This window comes from Musca domestica, unplaced genomic scaffold (genome assembly GCF_030504385.1).
Source record: "Musca domestica strain aabys unplaced genomic scaffold, Musca_domestica.polishedcontigs.V.1.1 19, whole genome shotgun sequence".
NCBI lineage: Eukaryota > Metazoa > Arthropoda > Insecta > Diptera > Muscidae > Musca > Musca domestica.
In genome coordinates, this window is record NW_026712245.1 from 4300288 (window position 1) to 4328088 (window position 27801).

A 27801-nucleotide genomic window follows, 5' to 3' on the forward strand; every position below is an offset into this window, starting at 1 on the left:
CTGTCTCTGGACGACTAAGAGGTCTTCTACTGTTTCTGGAAGACCTAAGGGTCTTCTACTGTCTCTAGATGACCTAGAGGTCTTCTAGCAAACATAGAACCCCTAGATATCTTCTACTGCCCATACAAACTTGTTACTCATGGTACTTTTCCCAATTTTGACTTCAGTTCCCTATATCCAAAACTGTTTTTCTCAAATGTTATCAACAGCTGTGAAATGCCACATTTCTATCAAAATTATCCCTCATCTCACTCTCTTTAACAAATACAGACCTTCCCCTTTATCCTTTCTGATGGCACGTGACAACTAAACTCCTCATGATAAACTCACAGATGTCCATTGGCACTTCAATGGCAGACTCTTAAATCTGTAACAACAGAAACAGTATCCGGCACTACAACAACAACAAAAATGTTATTATTGCCGACTCAATAAGTGACTAAGTGAGGACATCCCCTCCTAATGAATGAATGAATGTCTGAATGCCACTTAGTAACGCCATAAACAATTTTATGGCGGCACGGAGAGATTAAAAGCCAACTTCAAAGAACGGATCCGCTCTCAAGACCAGGAGCTCATGACGTGACACACAAAATTGGTAATAATTTCATTTGTTGATGGCACGCACAAAGTTCGTTAAAGCGGCGATGGAGGATACATTCCCCAAATACTTCGAAACAAAGAAAAACAATTTTTATTAGAAAAAAAAAAAAAAAAAAAAAAAAAAAAAAAACTTATCAAAGATATTTGCCGACAGCAAGTAATAGGTGTCAAGAATTGGAGCACAAATTCTGTTTCTAGGGAAACAAAAAAGTAAAGAAAATAAAAAAAACAACAATAAAAATTAAACTGGAAAACCATGCCATGTGACATCACAAGGGAGGGTGGGGAAAAAGGAGGGTCACCAACATTAATCTTCTTCATCATAAGTACCCCCAAAAAACAGACTTGTGTGACATACGCACACATAAATCATTTAACCGCCAATGCATGACACGACCACCATATCCTGAAATATCCTGTAATGCTGTTTTTTCATTTCATTGAAAGGCTAAAAATAAATTGCTCGAGGTTTTTATTTTTTCTTTTGTCACCACATCAAAAAACATTTTCCGCATACTCTACCAGGAGCTGAGAATTCGATGAGAGAGCATCGGAATATTGTTTTTTGTTTGTTTGTTTCGATATTTATTGGTAGACATCCTGGCCATGTTCTGCAGCTGTTCAGCTAGTTGTATATATTTGTGTATACATGGAGGAGCCAATAATAGTTTGTGTTTTTGTCCTTTGTGTTGTAGTTGTTGTCCACAGCAATTTATCTTCAATTTTGTTGTGGTGCCATGCTCCCCAAGTGTTGTTGGGGGAAAGGAATATCAAAAAAACATACAAATGTAAAATAAGAGAGCATCCTGGGGTCATCCTGGTTGGTAAAACCACAAGTGTAAAAACGAAGACGTTTTCTTTTGCCAAAAAAAGACCTGGCCTATAAACTTCCTAATGTTTTTAGGGGACCCTGAGATCTTTCACTGACTGTAGCTGATAAAGAAGTCTTCTAGTAGCAACAGAAAACCAACAGGCCTTTTTGGGTCCTTACAAGTCCTCGAGATCTAAAAGTGTCTAGACGTCTTCTAAAGTACATAAAAGGTCTAGAGTCCCAGAGATTATATAGAGCCTTTAGAAGACCCAAAGGTCTTCTAGTGCCTGGAGATGATCCACAGGTCTTCTAGAGCCTTTAAATGACCCAGAGGTTTTCCTTTGCATTTGGAAGTCCTCGAGGATTTAAAGAGTTTTTACCTTGAGAAACCTTGACCTTGAAGTCTTCTACTGTCTATAGAAGATCTTGAGGGCTTCTATTGTCTATAACAGACTTTGAGGGCTTCTACTGTCTCAAGATCTTCTATAGACCATAGAAGTTCTCAGGATCTTCTATAGAACATAGAAGATCTCAGGATCTTCTATAGAACATAGAGGACCTTGAGGTCTTCTACTGTCTTTAGTAGACGTTGATGTCTTCTAATGTCGTTAGAAGTCCTTGAGGTCTCTACTGTCTTTAGAAGAAGAACTTGAGGTCTTCTACTGTCCATAGAAGAACTGGAAGCCTTCTTGTGTCCATAGAACACCTTGAAGACCTAGAGGTATTCTAACCTCCATAGAAGACCTAAAGGTCTTCTCTTGTCAATAGAAGACCTAGAGGTCTTCTAGTGTCCATAGAAGAACTTGAGGTCTTCTAGTGTCCATAGAAGAACTTGAGGTCTTCTAATGTCCATAGAAGAACTTGAGGTCTTCTATCGTTGACAGAAGACCTAGAGTTATTCCAAGAGGTCTTCTTCTGTCTCTAGAAGACCTTGAGATCTTCTAATGTCTCTAGAAGACTTTGACGTCGTGTACTGTTTCAGAAGACTATGACGTCTTCTACTATCTCTAGAAGTCCTTGAGGTTTTCTACTGTCTCTGGAAGACCTTAAGTTCTTCTACTGGCCCTAAAACACCCAAGTTTTCTATTGCCTCTAGAAGATGCTGAGAAGGACTAGCGGTCTTCTACAGTCTCTAGACCTTGAGGCCTTCTTCTGCCTCTAGAAGATCTTAATGTCTTCTTCTGTATCTACAAGAAGATCTTGAGGTCTTCTACTGCCTCTAGAAGACCTAGAGGTCTTCTATTGTCCCTAGGAGACCTTGAGGCCTTCTTCTGCCTCTAGAAGATCTTAATGTCTTCTACTGTATCTAGAATATCTTGAGGTCTTCTAATGCCTCTGGAAGACCTAGAGGTCTTCTACTGCCTCTAGGAGACCTAGAGGTCTTCTATTGTCCCTAGGTGACCTTGAGACATCCTTCTGTCTCTAGAAGATCTTAATGTCTTCTTCTGTCTCTAGTCTACTGTCTATAGAAGGCCTTGAAATAATGTACTCTCTATAGAAGACCTTGAAGCATTCCTCTGTCTATAGAGGACCTATAGGTCTTCTACTGCCTCTAGAAGACCTTGAGGTTTTCTACTGCCTGTAGGAGACCTTAAGGTCTTCTATTGTCTCTAGAAGACCTTGAGGTTTTCCACTGTCTTTGGAAAACCTTGAGTTTTTCTACTGCCTCTTATTCTACTGGCTCTAAAACATCCTTAGGTCTTCTACACCCCCTAGAAGACCTTGAGGTCTTATTGTATTTTTAGTAGTCTTTGAGGTCTTTTATTACCCTGAGATCTTCTACTCTCTGTCACCAATTTCATATCCCCCTTAGACCAAAAAACCTTACTCCTATGCCTCCCATTCCAATCAAAATATTGCCACAAATAAGTGAGGCACCACCAACACGCATGTTGCGGCTATGAAAGCAACATCCGTTTATTTCCCGCAACCTCTCCGGGTCATTGCCTGTTTGTTTTTGCTTTCATTAGCACGGCAAAAACAATTACAGGTTGGCCATTGTTATTATTATTCATGCATTCATTCTCTCGGCTATTTGTAGCCTTTGATGTGAATATCAAAGATAAAGTGCCGCTTTATCTATCAGGAGAGCAGAAGACAATGGACGGATGGTGTGTGTTTGGCGGAATCTACATTTTACTCATTTCACTCACACTTTCAGTACTCCTCATATTTTCATTTTCATATTCAATCGCATTGGACTGGGTGACTTTATGGGCCTTTGATCGACCCAGCGACCGACCGACCGAACGAACGAACGACCTAACCCGCATGCTATGTACACAAAGGCATTTTCCGCTTTTAAATTTATCCGCCACCGTTGCCATCCACGGCGACAGCAACATCCATCCACATCCATGTCAGCCAGTCAGCCACCACAGCGTCGTCAACGTCATCGTCATCCTTGTGGTCGGTCGGCCTTTTCCTTTTCGGGGTGTGACCAACAGACATAATTAAGCTATTACTGTCGGTTTACGGAGTGTGTGAAAATGTCTTTCATATACGTCGCTTATGTGTTGTCGGTCTGTCTGTTTGTTGGTCGTCCAGACAACCAGCCGACACCCAATGCTGTGCTCTCTTTCGGCATGCCGAGATTCCCTTAAAATGTATCCATTGTTGTAGCTGTTGTTGTTGCGTGGCATGCTCTGGCATCATCATCAAAGAGTAATTCCGCATTTAATATCAGGTGTTTATAATTTCAGGGTACGAGGCAAAATGGCAAATTAGGCTTCTTTTTTCCACTACTTCTTTGCGAATTTTGCCGACATCCATGGCAACATTCTCAGCCCAGCCATGGCGGCACAGAGAAAAAAGGAAGAGTTAAGACCACCAAAGTGCCATGCCCAGCTACAGCAACAGACACAGCCACAGACCACGCACAAAAACGTTTTAATTTCTTGTGCCGTCGACGTTGCCCTTGTCCCCGCCAATGGAGCAGATATTCAAATTGTGTTCGACTGCCATGAAATACACCATTGCCTCCTTTTATTTCTTCATAGACATCCTTGTGAACAAGTGGGTTTTTGTATCTCTTTGTAAAAGAGATTTTTATTTCGTCTTGTGGTGGGTGATGTCCAGTTATTGAGTGTGCAGGGCTAGTATACCCTACGATGGCCATAGTACATATTTTTTTTATACCCTCAGCCATAGAGGGTAAACATTATTAGATACGACCAAAATTTGCCTTATCGAAATAACCGTTTTAGACACTAGGGGTCTTTGAACCAAATCCGTTTCAGGACATTTGGAGTCGATCTAGCGATGTTCGTCCGTCCGTCTGTCTGGCTGGTGCGCACGATAACTCTCGAAGGGAACATCCGATTTGATCCAAACTTGGTACATCACAATATAATTGTCCAACTTAGATCGAGTTCGGAGATGGGCAATATCGGTTTGGTACTTCCCCCTCAAAATGTCGAAATTTTCAGAAAAATATTTTACTGCACAGAAAAAGAAATGATAATCCGATTTTGCTCCATCTTTGCAAATCATAAAATTTGCTTCAGTGCTAGATCAGGTGCGAAAATTTACTATATCGGCTCACTCCATCAAGTACCTCCCCACAATAGACCAAAATTTTGAATAATTATGACTTTTATAAAATGTGATATAAGAGTCCGATAGTCTTCAAATTGCACACATCACAATATTTTTATTAACCCAAGATTTGGTGTGAAGATGGAATTTATCGGACCACTCATTTTGGTACCATCCCCGCAAAAGGCGAAAAATATGGAAAATCCACGAATCTCATAAAACGCGAAATTAACACCCAGTTCCATTCAGACTTGGTATATCTCAATATTTTTATCAACATAAGACCTGTTATAAAGATGGGATATATCGGACCATTCCTTCTGGCACCTCCCCCACAAACGGTCAAAGTTTTGAATAACCAAACCACTTTTAAAATTCTTAGAAAGCATCCAGTTCTCTTCACATTTCACACATCCCATTATTTCTACTAACCAGAGATCCGGTGTGGAAATGGAAAATATGGGTGCACTCCTTCTGGTACCTCCCCCACAAAGGGTCAAAATTTTGAATATCCGTGGAGCTCTTTTAAAGCAAAATTATCATCCGTTTCTATTCAGACTTGGTACATCTGAATATTTCCATCAACATTAGATCTGTTATAAAGATGGCAGAGATCGGTCCATTTCTTTTGATACCTCCGCCACATAGGGTTCAAGCTTTTGAAAAACAAAAGCTCAAGGAAGCGAAATAAGCTCCTACTCTCTCTATAAATTTAACACTTACAAATATTTTTGCTCACACAAGATCTGTTGTGAAGTTGATATACAGGGTGAGATGAAAAAACTGCAACCAACTTCAGACTGCTGTCATTTCTAAGCCACTCGTTTGACAGCTGTTAAAATTATTCCAGTGACAGCTCATTATATTGTTTACAAGCGTACAAAAGTATTTTGGTGAGAATTTTCCAGAAAAAAAGTTATTCGCGATGGAATTCAAGCGCGAGAGTGGGATTTCTTTATATTTGGCTGGAGAACCTTAAGTGGCTATCCTTAGAGCACTCCAGCATTTAAATGTGAATCTTTTGTGTCTTGTACCATCGCTCGTTTCCGTGATACTGGTAGCGTAGCCCGACGTCAATGAAGTGGACGGAAGAAAACACCAACATCAGCAGAAATGGTTCGAAAAGTAAAGAAGCGACTTGATCGAAAACCGCGTCGCAGGTGATGAAAAATGGCTCGTGAGCTGAACATATTCCATTCGACAAATATTGAAAAATGAGCTCGGGGTAAAGCCATTGAAATTCCAAAAAGTGCAAGAACTTACATTGCAACAGAAAGACAATAGACTCAATAGAGCTAAAGAGTTGCTTCGCTTGGTCGAAAGTGGTGAACTGCCGAATTTGGTTTTTTCCGATGAGAAAACATTCGTTGTCCTGCAGTTTGTAAACAAAAAAAATTGATTGTGTTTACTTGCCGAAGAGGTCAGCTGAAAATGTGCACCTTCAGTTGGCCACCAGAACTCAAGCGCCGGCCATGGTGATGGTGTGGGCCGCCATAGCAGCCGATGGTCTCTATCCGCTCGTATTAATCGACCGTGGCATCAGAATAAATGCCGAATATTATCGCTAAAATATTCTGGAGGGTGTATTAAAGCCTTGGGCATGACACATTTTGGCCGCAGACCTTGGACATTCCAACAGGACTCAGCACCATCGCAGTCAGCACGCGCCACCCAAGAATGGTTAAAAAATGAGATTCCTCGCTTCATTTCCAGCGCAGAATGGCCACCAAAATCTCCGGATACCAATCCGTTGGACTATTTTGTCTGGAGTATTTTGGAAAGCAAGGTTGCCACTAAAAAGTACCAAAGTGTCGATCACCTCAAGCAAGCGCATCGCAGGGAATGGGCCAAAATACCGCAGAGTAACATTCGGGCAGCGTGTGACGGTTTTATTGGCCGTTGGAAGGCCATAATTCGTGCCAAAGGTGATCAATTCGAACAAAACTAAACTTATTATAAGATTTGATGTTGTTCCCGACATTTTAATAAAATTAAAAAAAAAATTAAAGATTTTGGCATTTGACTTTGTTGAAGTTTTTTTATCCCACCCTGTATTCTAACCTTAAACCTACCTCCATGCAAAATTTTATAAGAATCGGGTCATAATTACAATAGTAGCGTGATTACACATCACACACACATTTACTCAGCTCGATGGCTCGAAAGATCCATATTTAATTTCCTTTGTCTTGGACCAATATTTTAACGTGTTAAATACTTTTTGGCCCAATCAAACTTATAGTACCCCCAACACATAGTGTTATAATGTATAAAAATGTTGAACCACTTAAATTCTCATAGGTAAAGATATTTTCGGATCTAAGGACCTTTTGATTTTTTTTTTTTTTTTTTTTTTTTTTTTTTTGAAAATTTATCGCTCAGCAAATTACTCCCCGGAATATTTCTTTTGAGTCCCCAACCATCGTTATTGCCCACATCAACCTATGTAGGGTATGGCTTGCGAATGGAATGAATTGGTTGTCAAAACTTCATTCAACCATATTTTAGGTCCCCATAATTTTTAATTTTGAATTTTGGGACATATAGATCCCCATAAAACTGTACCTCCAGATATTCGGCATTTTGATTATTTGTGTCACACTTTTCATCGGAATGTTTTTAAATGTTGTATTTGAAGCTCGAAGTGAATATTACCTCCTGTAGACGGACAGAAAATTGGTCCACGTTTTCGTATAGGCCCCATATAACAGTACATAACGATATTGGGGATTTGGATGAATTATGTCACATTTTTCGACAGAATTAAATGAAATTGGTGTTTGGAGCGATAGACACTAACTTCACCGGCAGATAATTGACTGTAAAGGTCCACGTTTTCATTAAGCCCCCATATGACTGTTTCTCCCGGTATTTTAATAATTGTAGCTACATTTTTTCACCGTGAAATTTTGCCGAAATTTTGCAAGATCCTTCCTAATGGTGAAAGATATTAAAAAGTGGGTCCGATCAAACTTAGCTGATTTTTTATTTATTTTTATACCCTCCACCATACTATGGAGGGTATATTCACTTTGTCATTCCGTTTGTAACTCCTCGAAATACTAATGTCAGACCCAACAAAGTAAATATATATTCTTGATCAGCATAAAATTTCAAATTTGGCATTTGAAGTTCGTAACGGATACTACAGCCTATGACAGAAAGTTGTCTATGCAGATCCAGGTATTCGTATAACCCCCATATAACTGTACCTCCCTATATTCGGTATTTTAATGATTTTAGCGACATTATTCGCCGGAATTGTTTTAAATTTGGTATTTGAAGTTCGTAATGAATACTACAGCATAAGGCAGAAATTCGTCGGCGCAGGTCCACATCTTCGTATATAATATGGTATATAAGGGTATCTCCCTATATTCGGTATTTTCATGATTTTAGTGACATTATTCACCAGAATTGTTTCGACTTTGTTATTTGAGATTCGTAATGGATACTACAGCCTATGACAGAAAATTGTCAGTGTAGGTCTACGTTTTCATAGAGCCCCCATATAACGGTACCTCCCGATATTCTGTATTTTAATGATTTTAGCGACATTATTCGCCGGGATTGTTTCAAATTTGGTATTTGAAGTTGGTAATGGATACTACAGCCTATGACAGAAAGTTGTCTGTGCAAGTCCACGTCTTCGTATAACCCCCATATAACTGTACCTCCCTATATTCGTTATTTTGATGATTTTAGCGACATTATTCGCCGGAATTGTTTCAAATTTTATATTTGAAGTACTAAAGTTATAGTACACCCTAAGACAGAAAATTTACTGTGCAGGTCCACGTCTTCGTATGGCCACCATATAACGGTACCTCCCTATATTCGGTATTTTGATGATTTTAACGACATTATTCGCCGGAATGGTTTCAAATTACGTATTTAGAATTCGTAATGTGATCTAGAGTCTGTGACAGAAAATTGTCTATTAAGGTCTAGGTATTCGTATAGGCCCCATATATCAGTACCTCCATATATTCGGTATTTTGACGATTTTAGGTACAATACCCACCGAAATTGTTTGAGATGTGGTATTTGAAGTTCGTAATGGATGCTACAGGCTGTGACAGAAAATTGTCTATGCTGGTCCAGGTCTTCGCACAGCTCCGATATAACGGTACCTCCCTATGTACGGTATTTTAATGATTTTAGCAGCATTATTCACCGTTAATTTCAAGTTTCGAATTTGAATATGGTAATGGCTTATGACTACAATACCTAAGTAGGTCCACCTCGTATAGACCTCAATATAACGGCTATATTCGATATTTTTAAAATTTTAATAGAATTTTTTAAGGATACCCTCAAATGGGGGAGGGTATTCAAAGTTCGACTCGGCCGAACTTAATGCTTTTGAACTTGTTTTTTTTTAATTCTTATACGGCGGAATTTAAAGGAGCAGTTAATTTTGATTCTATTTTTTTTCAATTTTTTTTAATTATATTGTCATTGTTGGCCTCGTTTTAAATATAAATTTAATTTAAAATGCCTCAAATTAGCCTCTCGTTTAATCCTTCTTCTGTCTCTTTTCTTTAACCCTCTCTGAACTGGAAAAAACTTACAACTGGTTTGTGTCTTTGCTAGATAAATTTAAATTTCTGTCCGCGGTTATTAAAGTAGGTCACTTCAGCATTCGACCACTATCCTTACACTTCACTTTCATTCCTGACAAAAAAATATGAAAATAGTTTTACATTGTTTTTCTTTGTTGTTGTACTACATGTTCTTGGCAACTCTTCTCCTGCCACGACAAACAAACAAAAAACTCTCACGCTCTCTGACCTAGTGTGCAAAAAGAATTAAATCCGTTTTGTTTGTTTGCTGTTGTTTTTGTTATTATTATTATCCTAGCCCACCCCTTTTTTGGCGGTGTTCGTCAAAGGATGTCGGTCGGCTTTTGGTCGCATCATCAAAGACATATGCCGCATCGAAGAACAGGAGCACAGAATTTCAAAAGCTGAGGAGGTTGTGCAGAAACGTTAGAAAGGAATTCTCAGTTCTTAAAGTGGTGTCAACCCTGGACGGGGCGCAAAAAACATATTTCCATGTGTGGTTCGTTTATAGAGTGGCGCGCAAAGGAAATGGCAATGCTGGCGCTGCAGATGATGATGGTAGTTTGGTTTGGTTGGTGGCCATGGAGTCCTGCATTAGGGGTTTGTTTGTTTACCTTCGCTAGATGTGTGTGTGCGGGCGCAAAATTATCAAAGTGGTGTGCCGCCTTTGAGTAATAGGATCACATAATAAGTGTCCTCTTGGAAATGGCACCAAACGAACGCCACCAATATCTTCATCACCACTGCCGCCACCACCACTGACACATTATTCACGCATCGACCGGGCAACCGACCGCATCAAAACGTATCAATCCATCACAAATTTGATAATTGTTTCCAAGGTGTTTTCTGTAAGTAATTCGGTGTGGTTGGCTATGGCCCTTGCCACCTTGAAAGCGGCGTCATAAAAATTAATTAAGACCTTGTGCAGTATCTCGCCGAAGATGATGATGATGATGTTGATGACGATGATGTCGGCGACGTTGCCGGCACTGGTGTGGCATCAAAGAATTTTTCCGCTCCCAATACCAGGAGTTCAGAACACAGGAATCTACCTTGGCGCGGAAAACCAAAGCGTGGAGATACAATTTAACCTATAAATAACATTAAGTGTGAAATTATGTTTTAATGGCTTAGTTCGTTCGCCTGTTTTTTTAGCTAACCCTCCCTTTGAGGTGGATGTAAGATTAGCCGGGTGTGTCAGTGCGGCTGGTGGTAGACCGTGGCAGCACAGAAATCAAATCAAAAAAGGGGGGGGAAATTTTGTATGGCAACATCAGAATAACAGTTACCGGAGGGCAATAATGACGACCAGGGGCCACAAGCAAGGCCCACCATCAGCACTGACATCGTCGTCGTCGTCGCCGACGGTCCCCATCATCAGCGTCACTGATACCCCACTCTGGGCCATTGCTACGGCGGAATCTTCAAAGGTAGATTTCCGGTTTTTAATATCAAGCGCTAAACAATGTTTATTGCAATCAAAGCTGCGATTTAAGCGCGTTATTAAGAAACCACACACAAACAGTCAAACAAAAAAATTGCCAGCGACCTGATTTCCTTTAGCCATTCATTCATTGCAGTGGTGAATCCCTTGGTCTTTGACTTTTATCTTTATAAATTGCCACCTCTCCTCATCGTTTCATTGCATGGCCTAAGGCCTTCTCTGTCTTCCATGGCATTTTCATAAATAAAGCAAACAAATCAATAAACCCCTTCATTTAAGCTAAGGTCGTCATGACCAAGCTCTTCATTACATTTGTTGCTCCCTGATGCCAATGCGTACTACACGACGTTTTTGTTGCCGTCCATTTTTTGTTTTGTCTGCGTAATCGCAATTTAATCAAAACGCCGGACATGACCGAATTGCCTGGCTGCACTCAAGTCGACATTTAAACAAATTGACTTGATTTAAACTTTAGAGTAAACAATTTATTTAGCCGGCAGCAATTTAATGGTGGATTGTACAGTCTGAGGTCATTACATTATGACACTCGGGGAGGAAAATGATGATAAACCGGAGAAAATATTATTTCAGTGATCCTCTGACCCAGAGTCCGTCATCGATTTCAGAAGAAGTCGTTGTAATCGCTGTATGATTTTTACAGTCTGAGGTCATTACATTATGACACCCGGAGAGGAAAATTATTATAAACCAGTGAAAATGTTATTTTAGTGATCCTCTGAACCAGAGTCCATCGTCGATTTGATTTTGTGAATTCGTATGAGTAACTGTGATATGTGATTTATACAGTATGCGGCCAATATATTATGACACTGGGGAAGAAAAATGATGATAAGCTAACGAAAATACTATTTTAGTAATCCTCTGACCCAGAGTCCGTCATCTTTTATCCAAACGAGTAGCTGTTATCTATAATTCATACAGTCTGTATTATGACAGACAGGAGGAAAATTGATTATAAACAAGTGGTATAGTTATTTCAGTCTTCGATTTGATTTTGTAAATCCGAATGGGAAGCTGTTATTTATGATTTATACAGTCTACGGTCACTATCTTATGCCCCATGGAACGATAATTGATTATAATTTTGCGAAACTGTTATTTCAGTGATCAGCTGAACCAGAGTCCGTCAACGATTTGATCTATAATTTATACAGTATGTGACCACTATATTATGACACGCGCGGGGAAAAATAATAATAAACCAACCAAAATATTATTTCAGTGATCCACTGATCCAGAGTCCGTTATTAATTTCAGGAGTCGCTGTGATCTCAAATTTTTACAGTCTGCGGTCACTGTATTATGACAGACGGTGGAAAATTGATTATAAACTAATGATGATGGTATTTCAGTGATCCTCTGACACTGCGTCCGTCATCGATTTGATTTTATAAATCCGAATGGGAAGCTGTGATTTATGATTTATAAAGTCTACAGTCACTATATTATGCCACATGGTACGGTAATTGATTAAATGCTGGCGAAACTGTTATTTCAGTGAACCGCTGAACCTGAGCCCGTCATCGATTTGATTTCGTATATCCGAATGAGTAGCTGTATGATTTATACAGTATAGGTCACTATATTATGACACTCGTCGAGAAAAATTATGATTAACCAACGAAAATATTAATTCAGTGATCCTCTGACCTAGAGTCCATCAGCGATTTCCGAAGAAGGCGCCGTGCTCTATGCCTTGTACAGTATGCGGTCACAGTATTATGACTGACGGAAGGAAAATAGATTAATTAATTAATAAACCAGTGATAATGTTATTTCAGTCATCGATTAGATTTCTTAAATCCGATTAAGTAGCTGTGATCTTTGATTTATACAGTCTGCGGCCACTATATTATGACACATGGGAGAGTAATTGAATAAAAGCCCCCGACACTGTTATTTCAGTTATCCGCTAAACCCGTGTCCGTCATCGATTTCCGAATGAGTAACCATAATCAATTATTTATACAGTCTTCGGTCACTATGTTATGACCGACGGGAGAAAAATTGGTTATAATCCCGTGAAACTGTTATTTCATTGATCCACTTAATCAGAGTCCGTTTTCGATTCGATTTTATTAATCCGAATGAGTACCATCTATGATTTATACAGTATGCGGTCACTATATTATGACACTCGAAGAGAAACATGATAATAAATGAGTCGTTGTGGGCTGTGAGTTTATGATTTTCATTTTCACATTTGCAAAACCACCTCCATATCTCAATTCCAGATAGCAACAGTGATCTTAATATCAAATTTCAAGGATTTCAGCTATTGAAATTCGTCCAGCTCTTTCTCCCAACCACAGACACCAACAGTGACATGCATATCCAATTTCAGGATTTCCGCTCTATACCTTGCCCCCCAATACCAAATTTAATACCAGCCATATCCCTTCAAGCATTTAATATACATAAGTACGAATTTCCAAAACTACCTACATTCCTTTGTCCTAGAATAAAATAGCAATCTTGTTTCTAAATTGCAGAATTCCAGATTTATTGGTTCACCCAAATCGAAATTGTACCAAAGTTAATACCATTTTCGTGCACATAAGTTCAAATATCTAAAACCTCCTCCATACCCCAATCTTACACTTCGCCAGTAATGTTAATTACAAATTTCAGGATTCCAGCTCCAACCGTTCCTTCTATTATACTATTATACTAAATTTAGTACCGTTTCGTACTTTTCGTTTACATGAGTACAGTTTTACTTTTTGTACTTTTCGTATACATGAGTACACACATCCAAAAGTACATCCTTATATTCCAATTCCCATTCCAAATTTCAAGTTTTTAGCTCTAACCGGTTCACGTGATACGAAATGGTACCAAATGTAGTACTTTTTCGTACTCCTTTGGTAAATATATCATAAACTTCATTAGTGATCCGAATTCAAGATTTGTAGCTTCTATGCTAACTCAAATACAAATGGTGCCATATTTAGTACCTTTTAATATTTTCGTATCGTTCTAGTACGAATTTTTGACCCCTTGGGACCAAGATTGACCCTCACTCAAAAAATTCTAGCTTCAGCCGTTTCGTCTGGGCGTTGATGAATCCTTAAGCTAATCAGTCAATTGCTTTACTCTTTTATAAATATAGGTTGCCATCCCAAATGCTGTTCACCATCGACATATAAATTCCTTATATTTTTATATAATCGTTTTTGTCCATCGAAAAATTTTCCCTTAAATTGGGAGCGTACGACCTCAATTTGTCGTAGCAGATATTAATTGCCTTAAATTTGTCACTGCTACTTGAAGGCCATAAATTTCTTAATCCCGCTGACAAATTGACTTTGACATTAACGTAAACTTTGCATTAATTTAACAGATCCCCTCCTTTTTGCGATGCAACTCGAACATCTCTCTCATACGTTAAGCGTTCGTTCATCATTCACCATTGTTTGTGGATTTCGATTTGATGACATTTCTTTTAAGTGAAGATGACGACTGCTTCGTCTGAACTTTATCGTCATCGGTAGCCAACAAACAAATGAATGGATGACGCATTTGGCGGAGTGACTTTTCTTGGTTTCCTTCTTCCTTGTGATGATGACGACGACGATGATGACAGCGGCGAAGATGACGGCTACTGCGACGTAGACGACGAAGACGTTGATACCTTCAAAGCCAACTTCATGTAATTAGGACCTCTTCATATTCGTTTGTCGGCAGATGTCGGCTTTTTGTTTTGTTTGTTGTTATTATTCCTAGCGTTTGCCGGCATCGTCAATGTTGTTTGTTGCTTTGATGGTTGGTTGGTTGCCTTGGCTATATGTCTCTCTCTCTCTCGCTGCGGCATCAAAGAAATGAACCGCTCGCTGTATCAGGAGTTCATAACTAAATAAAATGTATGAGCCAAAGGAAAATGCATGAATGAATGAAACATGACATCAGTCACCTATAAAATAGTGGCTGAACGAGGGCAATGCAATTAAACTTTGGTCTCGATTTACGCTGGATTAAATGTTGCAGGGTTAGACATTTTGGTATAACTTGGTGAGTGCAGAGCTAAAGGCTGTGAAATAGTCCCACCAAGCATTTTAATACTGAAAAATTTGGACAAATAAGCTTTTGGAAAATAGACACAGCTTATTAACCCTATAAGGAGTGGTTTTAACTATGGCTAAGGCTCAGTCGCTGCTAGGGTCGACCTTAGGACCCATGCGCTGGAAGCTTATAAAAAAAAGTGGGAGCGTGTATAGCGCTGGAAGCTTGCTAAGAGCTTGTTAAGAGCTGGATCGAATCGTAGCAAGCTTGTACCCTGGCTGCGGAGAGCTACGTCTGTTCGTACTCTGTCGGCTATTGATCGACCTCCTCGGTTGATAAAAGTAAAATATACATTTTGGTAGTCACGCGACCTATTAACATGGGATCAATGACCTATTCACATGGGGTCAATGACCATTTGACATGGGGTTAATGACCTTTTGACTTGGGGTCAATGACCTTTTTACATGGGGTCAATGACCTTTTGACTTAGGGTTAATGACTTTTTGACATGGGGCCAATGGCCTTTTGAGATGAGGCCAATGACCTTTTGCCATGGGTCAATGACCTATTGAAATGGTTCATTGACCTTTTGACATGGGATCAATGACTTATTCGCATGGGGTCAATGACCGTTTGACATGGGGTAAATGACTTTTTTTTTAATAATTTATAGATTATAGCCCTTTGACTAGGGGTCATGGTGTCAATGACCTTTTGACATGAGATCAATGACTTATTGACATGGAGTCAATGGCCTATTGACATGGGGTCAATGACATTTTTACTTGGGGTCAATGACCTTTTGACTTGGGATCAATGACCTTTTGACATGGGCCAATGACCTTTTGACTTGGGGTCAATGACCTGTTGACATGGGATCCACGACCTTTTGACATAGGGTCAATAGCCTGTTGACATGGGATCAACGATCTTTTGACATGGGGTCAATAGCCAATTGACATGGAGTCAATGGCCTAGTGACGGGTCAATAGCCTATTGACATGGGGTCATTGACCTCATGCCCAAAGGTCATTGATACCACGTCAAGGGGTCATTGATCCCGTGTCAAGAGGTCATTGACACCATGTCAAGAGATCACTGACCCCATGTAAGGGGTCATTGGCTCCATGTCAGTAGGTCCTTGACTTCGTGTCAAAATTACATTGTCCCCATGTCAAAAGTTCATGGACCCTATATTAAAAGGGCATTGAGACCATGTCAATAGGACATTGATCCCATGTCAAGGGATCATTGACCTTTTGTCATTAGGGCATTGACCCCATGTAAAGGGGTCATTGACCTTTAGTCAATAGGTCATTGTTCCCAATGTCAGGGTGTTATTGACCTTTTGTCAAAAGGTCATTGGCCCTATGTCAAAAGGTCATTGACCCTATATCAAATGGTCATTGAACCCATGTCAAGGAGCCATTGACCCCATGTTAAAAGCGCATTGACATCAGGTCAATAGGTAATTGACCTTTTGTCAATAGCTGATTGATCAAAAGGTCATTGACCTCTAGTCAATAGATCATTGACTTTTTGTCATTGTGTCGTTGACTTCTGGTCATTGGGTCATTAAGCTTTTGTCAATAGGTCATTAACCCTTGGTCAAAAGGTCATTAGCTCCTGTTCAACAGGTCATTGATCTCAGGTCAATCAGCCATTGGTCTATAGGTCATTGGCCCCTGGTCGCAAGGTCATTGACTCCCAATAGGTCATTCACCCCAGCTCAATAGGTTTTTAACCCCTAGTCAGTAGGCAATTGGCCCCCGGTCAATAGATGATTGATCGCCAAGGTTATTGACCTATGATCTATACATTTTTAACAATGACCTCCTATGCATCGAAACCTATCCATGATTGAGTTCAAACTTGACACCTTTTGTTACTCCCCCCCCCCATTTTTTTGATATGGATGTGCATCCATATTTTGATGAACCCACCATATGCACCCTAAAAACACCTGGCCACATACCCAAGTCTTTAAAAAGGAAACCATTGCCGAAAAACTCATCAAAATGTTGACAACAAGGGAGGGGTTGACGCACACCGAGGCATTGTTGTGTTTGTTGTTGTCGTTGCTGCTGCTGGTTTAAGGGTGTTTTTGGTTTTGCAAATTATCAAAGATAATTGCCGCTTTTTATAACAGGAGAACAGCAAAATATAAAAATTTTGCAACAACACAACACTGGTCGATTTGCGCTGAGTAGACAGTTCGGAGACGTTGCTTGACTCAATGGCCGTTGTAGCGTTGTTCCCTGCTCTAGCTGTTGCTTCCCCTGGCCATGCCGTTGGTGTATGGTGTCGCTTTGAATGACTCTTGGCCGGCTGGCCTGTTGATCGACCGGCCAGGCAAATGAACGAACGTTTTTGGTTTGGTCGGACGGTCGGTCAACTCTCTTATAAAACTAACAAAACTGCAAACCAAAAGTTTATTTTCTTTATTTTTTGGTTTTCGCCAGCAATAACAAAAACAAAATTGTTGTTGTTGTTGCTTTTGTTTTGTTTTAAAAAAAGTACTTACGTTGTCTTTTTTCATTATTTATTATTTGTTGTTGTTGCTATTGTTGGTTTGGTGGTTCGCAAATAAACCAAATGTCTGACTGGCCGTCTGTCTGTCAGCAATTGCTGTTGCCATTGGGGTATTGCACTTCACGTACTTACATTCATGTGTCCGTCCAACTGTCTGTGTCTGCTAGCCAGCCAGCCAGCCAGCCAGCCAGCTAACCACTCATCGAATATTTGTGTCAGCTGGTCGGTCGTTCGGTCTGTCTGTCGATCAGTCTCTCAGCCAGCTGGCCACTTCGTCGTCTGTGGTGTAATTGAAAGTACCCAATGACGATGGACACGTGTCACGGATTTATGTGTTCTGTTTGTTTAATCGTCGTTTCGTCTTTCATTTTTGGCAATTTGCAAATCTGCATTCATTCTTTTGATTTTTTTTGTTTACAAATTGATTCGTTTATTCATGCATGTTGCTGTTGTTTTTGGTTTCGTTAGGGGGGTGCCCTGCTTATTTTATTGTATTTTTTTGTTACACATGAAAAGTTGATGCATCGCACATGGGTGTATGCGAAATTGCTGCGTTTGGAAGTAAATATGTTCTCCAAACGGGATTAGAGGTCATCACGAAGCATAATTGCCCTTCGAAACCTACAAATGTTGCAAAGACTCTTTTATGTTTTGTTTGTTGGTATGTGGGCTCGCAAATGCTATGATCAGTCTAGATAACCGCTTTTCGTCCTCACTACAGGTTTCGGGCTACATCGGGCAGAAAAGGTCGCACTAAAATGTTTGCTCAAAATAAATGTGGATATTTCTACATTATTTTTCCGGGGAGTACCAGAGGGGTTTTCAGAATCTTTTTTGTAGGAACGTCACTCTACTAATGGACATTTGAAAAAAAAAAATTGTTTAAGGGTCCTTCTTCAGAATATTTGTAGTGGACCATCAGACCTATATGTGTAGAGCTCGCAATTCTTATGTTCAGTCTAGATAACCGCCTTTCGTCCTCACTCTACAGGTTGTAAGATACATCGGAGGGTGAAGGTAGCATAAACATTGCTGCTCAAAATAAATGTGAGGTTTTCTAGATTATTTTTCCAAGAACCCTCCGATTATTAATCGCAGATGTATAGTAATATTTTGCCGAGGAATACCAGATGGACTACTAATCGAAATTTGAAAAAAAAAAAAGAAAGTCTTAAAGTCGGGCGGGGCCGACTTTATGTTACCCTACACCACTTTGCTTATTTAGTAGAGCTCCGCATAACAATTAAAAGTTTTATGGGAGAATTCAATCATACACGCTATGATTATAATTATAATTTAAAGTTCAAAGGGTTAAATATGCCGATGCATTTGTATCTTTTAAATTCGGACTTGTATTGGCCATTTGATATATATGGGAGCTATATCCAAATCGGAACCGATCTCGATAAAATTTGGCAAAGATACTTCTGAGCTGTATTTGATATATTTCCCTGAATAACGTGGTTACGGAGTGCATATTACGGCTGTGGGTAACAAATATAACTAATCGGATGAACAATATATATGGGAGCTATAGCTATATCTGAACCGATCTTCACCAAATTTAGCATGCTAGCTTCTAACTCAATTCGGTTGTAAGTGCCAAATTTCATCCCATTTGGGCAAATAGTAGACGTTTGGTGCACAATAAAAAGTAAATCGGACGAAGTTATATATGGAGATATATCCAAATCCGAACCGATCTCGATAAAATTTAGCAAAGGTATTTCTGAGCTGTATTTGATAAATTTCCCCAAATATTGTTGTTACAGAGTGCATATTACGGCTGCGGAGGACTAAAATAACAAATCGGATGAACAATATATATTGGAGCTATAGCTTTATCTGAACCGATTTCGATCAAATTTAGCGTACTTATTTTCAGGCCTAATTTGGTGGTATGTGCAAATTTTCATACTATTCGGGCTGATATTACACGTTTAGTGCACAATAAAAGGCAAATCGGACGAAGATATATATGGGAGCTATATCTAAATTTTGACCGATTATCTCCAATTTCAATAGGGTTCGTCCTTGGGCCAAACAAATGATTTGTGCAAAATTTCATCGGGTAATAAATGCGAACTGTACTTTGTTCAAAAAAAAAAAAAAAAAAAAATACATGGACGGAAGGACGGACAGACGGACGGACATGCATAAATCGACTCAGAATGTGATTCTATGCAGATCATCAAAAGGAGCTATGGGTCTATCTCGTTTCCTTTTGCCTGTTACAAACAAGTGCTCGTTACAGTGATACAGGTAGCGTAGCTCGACATCAAGGAAGTGAACGGAAGAAAACAGCAACATCAGCAGAAATGGTTCGAAATGTACAATAAGCGACTTGATCGAAACCCGCTTCGCAGTGGCCGAGAAATGGCTCGTTAGCTGAACGTATCGCAATATTCCATTCGGCAAATATTGAAAAAATGAGCTCGGGGTAAAGCCATTGAAATTCCAAAAAGTACAAGAACTTACATCGCAACAGAAAGAAAATAGACTCAAAAGAGCTAAAGAGTTGCTTCGCTTGGCCGAAAGTGGTGAACTGTGGATTTTGGTTGTCTCCGATGGGAAAACATTCGTTGACCAGCAGTTTGTAAACAAACAAAATGATCGTGTTTAGTTGCCAAAGAGGTCAGCTGAAATGTTCACCTTCGGCTGGCCACCAGAACTCAAGCGCCAGCCATGGTGATTGTGTGGGCCGCCATAACAGCCGATGGTCGCTCTCCGCTCGTATTAATCGAACGTGGCATCAGAATAAATGCCGAATATTATCGCGAAAATATTCTGGAGGGTGTATTAAAGCCTTGAGCATGCAAACATTTTAGCCTTAGACCTTGGACATTCCAACAGGACTCAGCACCATCGCACTCAGCACGCGCCACCCAAGAATGGTTACAAGATGAGGTTCCTCGCTTTATTTAGAGCGCACAATTGCCACCAAAATCTCAGGAGACCAATTCGTTGGACTATTGTGTCTGGAGTATTTTGGAAATCAAGGTTGGCACTAAAAAATACCAAAGTGTCGATCAGCTCAAGCAAGCACTTCGCCGGGAATGGAATGTGACGGTTTCATTGGCCGTTTGAAGGCCATAATTCCTGCCAAAGGTGAACAAATCGAAAAAATCTAAACTTATTCGAAAATTTGATGCTATTTCCGACATTTTTGTTTTTATTCAATAAAACCTAAAAAAATGTAAAAAAATATGGCTTTTGACTTTGTTGCAGTTTTTTTTTTATCTCACCCCTCACACTCAAAGCCTATATTGGTTTATTAAAATATATTTTGAGTTGTGATTATTTAAAATGTTGACAGGTTTATTTAGGAAATGCCAAAGGATAGGATTAATATTATCCACTTCGAGCCAGGTTTGGACTATATCGGCCACTTCCACCGGTTTATAGGAGATTTTTTTCTTTTTTCTTGGTTTTCGGAAAACGTTGAAGCTTTGTGGGGATGAACCACTATATTGGGATGCACCAAATTTGAAGTCAAACAGGTACTCAGTTTTCTTTTTAAAAAATGTATAACTATTCGAAGTTTTGCCCCTTGGTGGGGGAAGCAACAACGGTCCTATCTATCCAACCTTTATGTCAAGTTATGTTTTGGTAGAAATATTGGTATATGCCAAGTTTGAAAAGAATCGGATGCTAATTTTAAGTTCTGTGAGGGTTATTAATATTAAAAACCTTGAGCCTATTTGGTGGAGATACCAGAAGGATCGGTCCAAGCTATCACTTTTAATATAAGACTTAGAGTTGGTTGGAATATGTGGAATTTTAAGACAATCGGACTCTTCTTTCAAATTTAATAAGCGTTGAAAATATATACAATTTTGACCCTTTGTGAGGGAGGTACCAAAAGGCGTATATTTCCAATTTCGTAGCGGACCTATCATTGATAAAAATTTGAACAAAATCGTATGATTGTTTCCCTTCATAGGTGGTAAATTATATCCTTTGAAAAGTTGGACCTTTTATGAGGCAGGTACCAGAAGAAATTGAACGATTTTACCCATCTCCGAACTCCCTCTAAGTTTTAATGATAATATTACAATGTACAAAGTTTGGACGAAATCGGATACTCCCTTGGATAATTATCGTACGCACCAGCCAGTCAGAGAGACAGACGGCTGGGCACTCCTAGATCGACTCCAAATATCCCGAAATGGATTTCGTACAAATAGACCTGGGGTTTTATCTATTATTGCGATAAGGCTCCCATGGCCATATCAAATCAAACTCTGTAGCCATATGGCATAAAAATACCCCTTCAGTGGCTTTAGATTGAGAGTTAGATTTTTCGACCAACATAAATTAAGCTTTGTTACGATTGGTGACTCAGTTTTCGTTTCTAATATAAATTGCTACCAAACCGCTCAATCCATTCATTCGATATGTAGGGTACACCAAAGCTATTGTGTGTGTGTGTGTGTGTGCATGTGCGTTTCCCAAGAATGTAATGCATGGGAAAAAAGAGTGGCGTTTAAATTCCCATACGGTCTCAAAATAAGTATCATCAAAGATTTTTACCGCTTGCAAATACCAGGCGTTCATAACTCGACCCTTCTAATATGGCTATGCCCAAAATGTCAATGAACTTCTGTTGCCTGCCCGGGTGATGTACACTGGCAGTAGCTCTGTAAATTGATCCCTTTTGTGCAAAAGAAGGAGAGTAATGAAAATGAAATTGTTGTTGTTGTTTTTTTTTTTTAATTTTTGATTATCAAAGCGACGATCACTTTGATATGCCGATCTTGGCACGCAACGAAAAGTTCATTTTGGGCGTTTAAATCTTTTTCTGTTTTCAAGGGTGTCAATTATTTGTTTTTTTTTATTCAATTACCACCAAAGTATAACGGAAATGTGCCGCTTTGGTGCGATTGAGCCGGCCCATCGTGGTGGGAAATGAAATTTGGTCTGGGTGATGAAGTACAAAACGTAGCAATGGCAACAACAAGAAAGGGGCGGCATTTAATAACAGTCAAGCACTTGAATGGTCTTTGGTGTTGATAAAGCATTGCTCGATGGAGGGAATCTTCAAAAAATGTTGCCGCCTTTATGTATTGGGCTAGCAGAAGTTAAGAGTTGGCGGAATTCATTAAGTGCTTCCAATATTCTGTTTGAAAAAAAATAATGTTTGAAGGAAATTGGCAAATCCTTCTAATATTATCCCGACAAAATTGTCGCTCCTTTTGATCTTTGAAAATGCCGTTTAGATAAGCAAATTTTTTCGGCTGATCAATAAACGAAAGCCGCTTCCATTGCCAGGCGTTCAGGAAATGAGACAAAATATTTATTTTCATAATAGAATTTCATTGTGTGTTTCCACTTTGAGCATGTTTTGAAAATAAGCAGCTGTGAGCATAATTGATCTCTTGCTATGGTTGAGTGGAAATGTGGAGTGTTTACTTCCGTTTTGATTCTTCAAAAGACTCCACCTAAGATACACGTTGTTAGTTAGTAATGGACCACATTAAAAATAGACAATTAAAGAATGTTCTTATAATTGAGTACTTAAACGAAGATATGTGCCCTTTTTTTCTATTAAAATTGCATATAAAATCAAATACAAGGTGCTTTCGTGCTCATCTCTTGGTGACCTAATTTTACTCCAACTTTAAATTTCCAATGAAAGTTTCGGTAGCAAAGTTTCATAATTTGGACGTTATATCAAAATTACCAAGATTCGGAAAATTGCACATGCACAACACTGAGCGGCAAAATTCAATTTTTCAATTCAGCAGGTCATGAAAATACCGCTAAAAATTCAAGACATGTGTATTGGCGTTTTGAGAGTTCAAAATCTGTGCAATCTAGGTATAAAGTGTCTTTGTTTAAATGTTTTAACCTTTAATCTAGTCACCAAATTTATGTCCGTCTGTCCATATATTTTTGTAAACAGGTCGCATTTATTGCCCGATCCATATGAAATTTTGCACAAATCATTTGTTAGACCAAAAGAGGAACCCTATTGAAATTGGAGATAATCGGTCAAAATTTAGATATAGCTTCCAAATATATCTTTATCCGATTTGCCTTTTTATGGAATTTTGCACATACGACCAAATTAGGCCTGAAAAATAAATAAGTTTGGCAAATTTGATCGAAATCGGTTCATCCGATTTGTTATTTTTGTCGTCCGCAGCGGTAATATTCACACTGCAACAACGATACTTGGGGAAATATATCAAATACAGCTCAGAAATACCTTTGCTAAATTTTATCGAGATCGGTTTAGATTTGGATATAGCTCCCATATATATCTTTGCCCGATTTGTCTTTTATTGTGTTTCAAGCGTGTAATTTAAGCACAAATAGAATGGAATTTGGCAATTACGATCAAATTGAGTATAGAAAAAAATATGTAAAATTTGGTGTAAATCGGTTCAGATATAGCTATGGGTCCCATAAAATATAAAAGAATATTTTGGATAATCGTGGATTTTTTATTGGATTTTCGGGATCAATATATCGATTTTTTTAAAAAAAGATTTTTAAAAAAAAAAAAAAACAAGATTTTTTCAAATACATTGACCAAATATCTATATTTGAGGGCCTCCGAACCAAAAATGTTTTTTTTTTTTTTCTAGGTCATCCTGACCAAAGTTCGCAAATTATTAAAGAAAACTTTATTCAACGGATTCCTGATCAAACATCGTAAAGTGTTACTTTTTTCTGTTAGCGCTTTGTAATATATTGTTACAATGATCAAAAATACGAAGATTTTCAAGGAAAAACATTCAAATTTTTCACTAATTATTCATGGATTTTTCTAAAAGACATTCGGACCAACAAATTTTTTTTTAGTTCTTCCAGATCAAAATTTTTTTTATTATATATTATATATAAATTACTTTTTTTGAGAATAAATTTTAAGGACAGGAAGAAAATTTCAATTTTTTTTAATATATTTTTTATGGTCCTTCGGTCCAAAAATCAGAAATATTTTTGAAGTTCTTCTTTGGAAAAAAGTGGGTTTTAACGAAAATGTTTAATCGTGGATTTTTTTAATCTGCCAAGTTTTTTTTTAAAAAACTTTTTTTAGTGACTTTCAGCTTTTAAATCATGACATTTGTTACCATTTTTTCAGGACTTACCTGGGATTTCTTTAGAAATATTAATAAAGACTTCTAAAAGAAATTTCGTACATTTTTATGAACATATTTTCAAGGATTTCCTGAAAAAAGATATGTATTTTTGAGAATACTTTTTAAGGACTTCCATACCAATATTTTAACTCTTTATACCCTCAGCCATATGGTTATTTATGCCCTCAGCCATATGGCTAGAGAGGGTATATATAATTTGATAGGTCAAAAAACGGTTTTAGACTCTAGGTCTCTGTGGACCAAATCCGATTCTGGACATTTGGAGTCGGTCTAGCTATGTCCGTCCGTCCGTCTGTCTGTCTGTTTGTCTAGCTGGCTGGTGCGCATGATTTAGTCCAAACTTAGTACATCCAAATATTTTTGCCAAACTTAGGTCGAGTTCCGAGATGCGGAATATCGGTCCACTCCTTCTGGCATCTCCACCACAAAAGATCGAAATTTTCAAAAAAATATATTTTCTACACAGAAAAAGAAACGATAATCCGATTTGCTCCAACTTTGCAAATCCTAATATTTACGTCAGTGCTACGTCAGGTGCGAAAATGGATATTATCGGTCCACTCCAACAAGTACTTCCTCCACAAAGGGTCAAAATTTTGAATAATTACAAATCTTATAAAATGTGGTGTAAGATTCCGATTATCTTCAAATTTCACACATCGCAATATTTTTATAAACCCAAGGTCTGGTGGTAAGAGGGAATATATCGGTTTACTTCTTTGGGTACCTCCCCTACAAAAGGTCGCAATTTTCAAAAAAATATATTTTCTTGCAAATCCTAATATTTGCGTTAGCTCCAGGTTAGGTGCGAAAATGAATATATCGGTCAACCCCCACCCCCCTTAAAGTTGTGGCTATCAAGAATTTTTCTATAAAACTTTTTAACCAAAAATTATTTTTGTTTTACTTGTCGTCCAAGGATTTGCTTTTATGTAAGTGTTCGATATTTCTAAAGTAATATGGAGTTTTAGAAAATGTTAACAAGTACGATTTTCTGACTAAAAATTCTTTATTGTTAAGAACATTTTTTAGGACTTCTTGGCGAAAAAAATATTGTTTTTTTTTTTTAGTTGAATTTCTAGACCTTCCTTCCCAAAATGTGACTTTTTAAGCAATCACAACCAAAACTCGTGGATTTCCTGATAAATTTTTTTTAGTTTTGAATGATTAACGACTTCATATTCCCGAAAGATATTTCTAAAAAAAGTCGTATTTTTTGTTAAATTAAATCTCAAGGACTTTCGGACTAAAGATCTTGGTTTAAAAAAAAAAATATTTTCACTTAAAATCGTACATTTATAGAAAATTTCAACGACTTTCGGACCAAAAATCTTTATTTAAGAAAAACATATTTTCACATAAAATCGTACATTTATAGTAAAACTTTTCCGGTCCTTCTTACATAAAACGGCCGATTTTTAGAGAATGTCTGCTAGGACTTCAGCAACAAAAATCGTGAAATTGTAAGAGTTTTGTTTTCTAAATAACTTGACAAAAATCTCAGTTATTTAATAAAAAACGTCAATTTGCTAAGAATATATTTTCAGGAACACAGTGTATTTTTGAAATAATATGTTTAATGAATTTCTGGATTTTATTTTTCTTAAGAATCTGGTTAAAACATCTTGGTCTCTTTAAGAAAAATCGATCAAGTAATACTAATTAAAAAAAAATCCAATAAATATTGAAAAACTTTTAAGCATCCCTGGACAAAAAATTGTGCATTTTTCAAGGACATTTGACTATATCATTCAAGGAACTCCTGCTAAACAATTCAGGATATTTTAAAAATGTTTCTCGTGTATGTTGATCAAGATTCGTGAAAAATATTAAAAAGGACTTTTTTTCAAATCGGATTTTCTCAAAATTCATTTTTTATCACACGGGTCACTAGCTGTTACACCTCAGTGTTAGTGTCACTAAGCTCTTCTGTACTTAAATATTAAAAAATCTGTTGCTATATTTGTCTCCTCCCCTTGATCGATGTTTTCAATTTTACACCACAATTCATTGTAACACTTTTGCCAAGTCCAGCTACCGAAAAAATGAACATTATTGCCACAACATTTTTTTTCCACAATTGTCCAAGCAAACGAATCAACAAAAAAATTAACATTCCCAAGCGTAAGCGAGCGGCGTTCTGCTTCACTTCAGTTAATGAATAAACCTTTTAATGGCAGTCGGGCAGGTCATTCCGCCGCCGCCGCTGCTGCTCTAATATTAAAGTAATTAAAAAACTAACAGGTGTTAGATTTGTTGCCATGGCATGTTTTTAGTATTTTCAATTTTTTATTATTTATAAAAACATGTTTTTATTCGATTTGGTGTTGTTTGTTTTCTTCTAGATTCTGTTCACCTGGTATGGAGAAGCGGCAGATATTTTTGATGTGTCGTCAATCGGTAAGTGAATAAAAAAATTAAAAGAAAATGATTATCTAATTATTAACGCACTTTGGGTTAGGCAGGAGGATGGAGGTATACTTGAAATTATAAAGTGAACCCATTAACATCTTCACTTAGCGGAACACATTAACATCTGCCCGGGCCATATTGTTGTTGAGAGTGTGAATATTTCGATTAAAACCGAAATTTGACAGGAAATGATGCGGAAATTCAATTTCGAAGCTGAGTTTTGTATTTCTGCTCTCCTGTTACAAGAAGCGGCATTTGTTTTTGATGAATGCCAGGCAATTGGATTTAAAGCATCGTTTAAGGGTGCCATTTGTTTTGTTCATCGCAAAGTAAAATAAATAGGGGGAGCAGGCTATATTCCCACGAGTTTTCCTCTTCCAAAATTTTGGAAATTTTCGGATTAAGATCAGCCAAAATCTCCCTTAGTACTATTTTTTTTTTTTTTTTTTTTTTTTTTTTTTTTTTTTTTTTGAGGAAATTGTCGAAAGAATTATTTTATTTTATTTTTTATTGTATTCCCATAAAAAAGGTAAAGTTTTTCAAAAAGAAATCAACAATTTATTTTTTTGACAAATTTAGAACTTTTTCCGAATTCTGTGCAAATATTCTTATAAATTCCGTGTCCAAAAACCAGTCTGTATTGTGTAAGCCATGGATTTTTCTGAAGGACCATCTGAGGAAAAAAGCGGGTATTTTTAAAAAACTAACATTTTAAGGATCTCCGGCCTAAAATTAAGGAAAAAATCTAAAAACATA

General features: G+C 37.9%; 1 long non-coding RNA gene across 1 annotated transcript in view; it reads left to right on the top strand.

The window, feature by feature from the left end:
- The window catches only part of LOC131801977 (uncharacterized), a 210281-nt gene that overhangs the window by 120276 nt on the left and 62204 nt on the right, over positions 1-27801 (top strand). The window contains exon 3 of the long non-coding RNA XR_009341992.1: positions 26979-27033. This is a non-coding gene — a long non-coding RNA (uncharacterized LOC131801977). The remainder of the gene's footprint in view (positions 1-26978; positions 27034-27801) is intronic.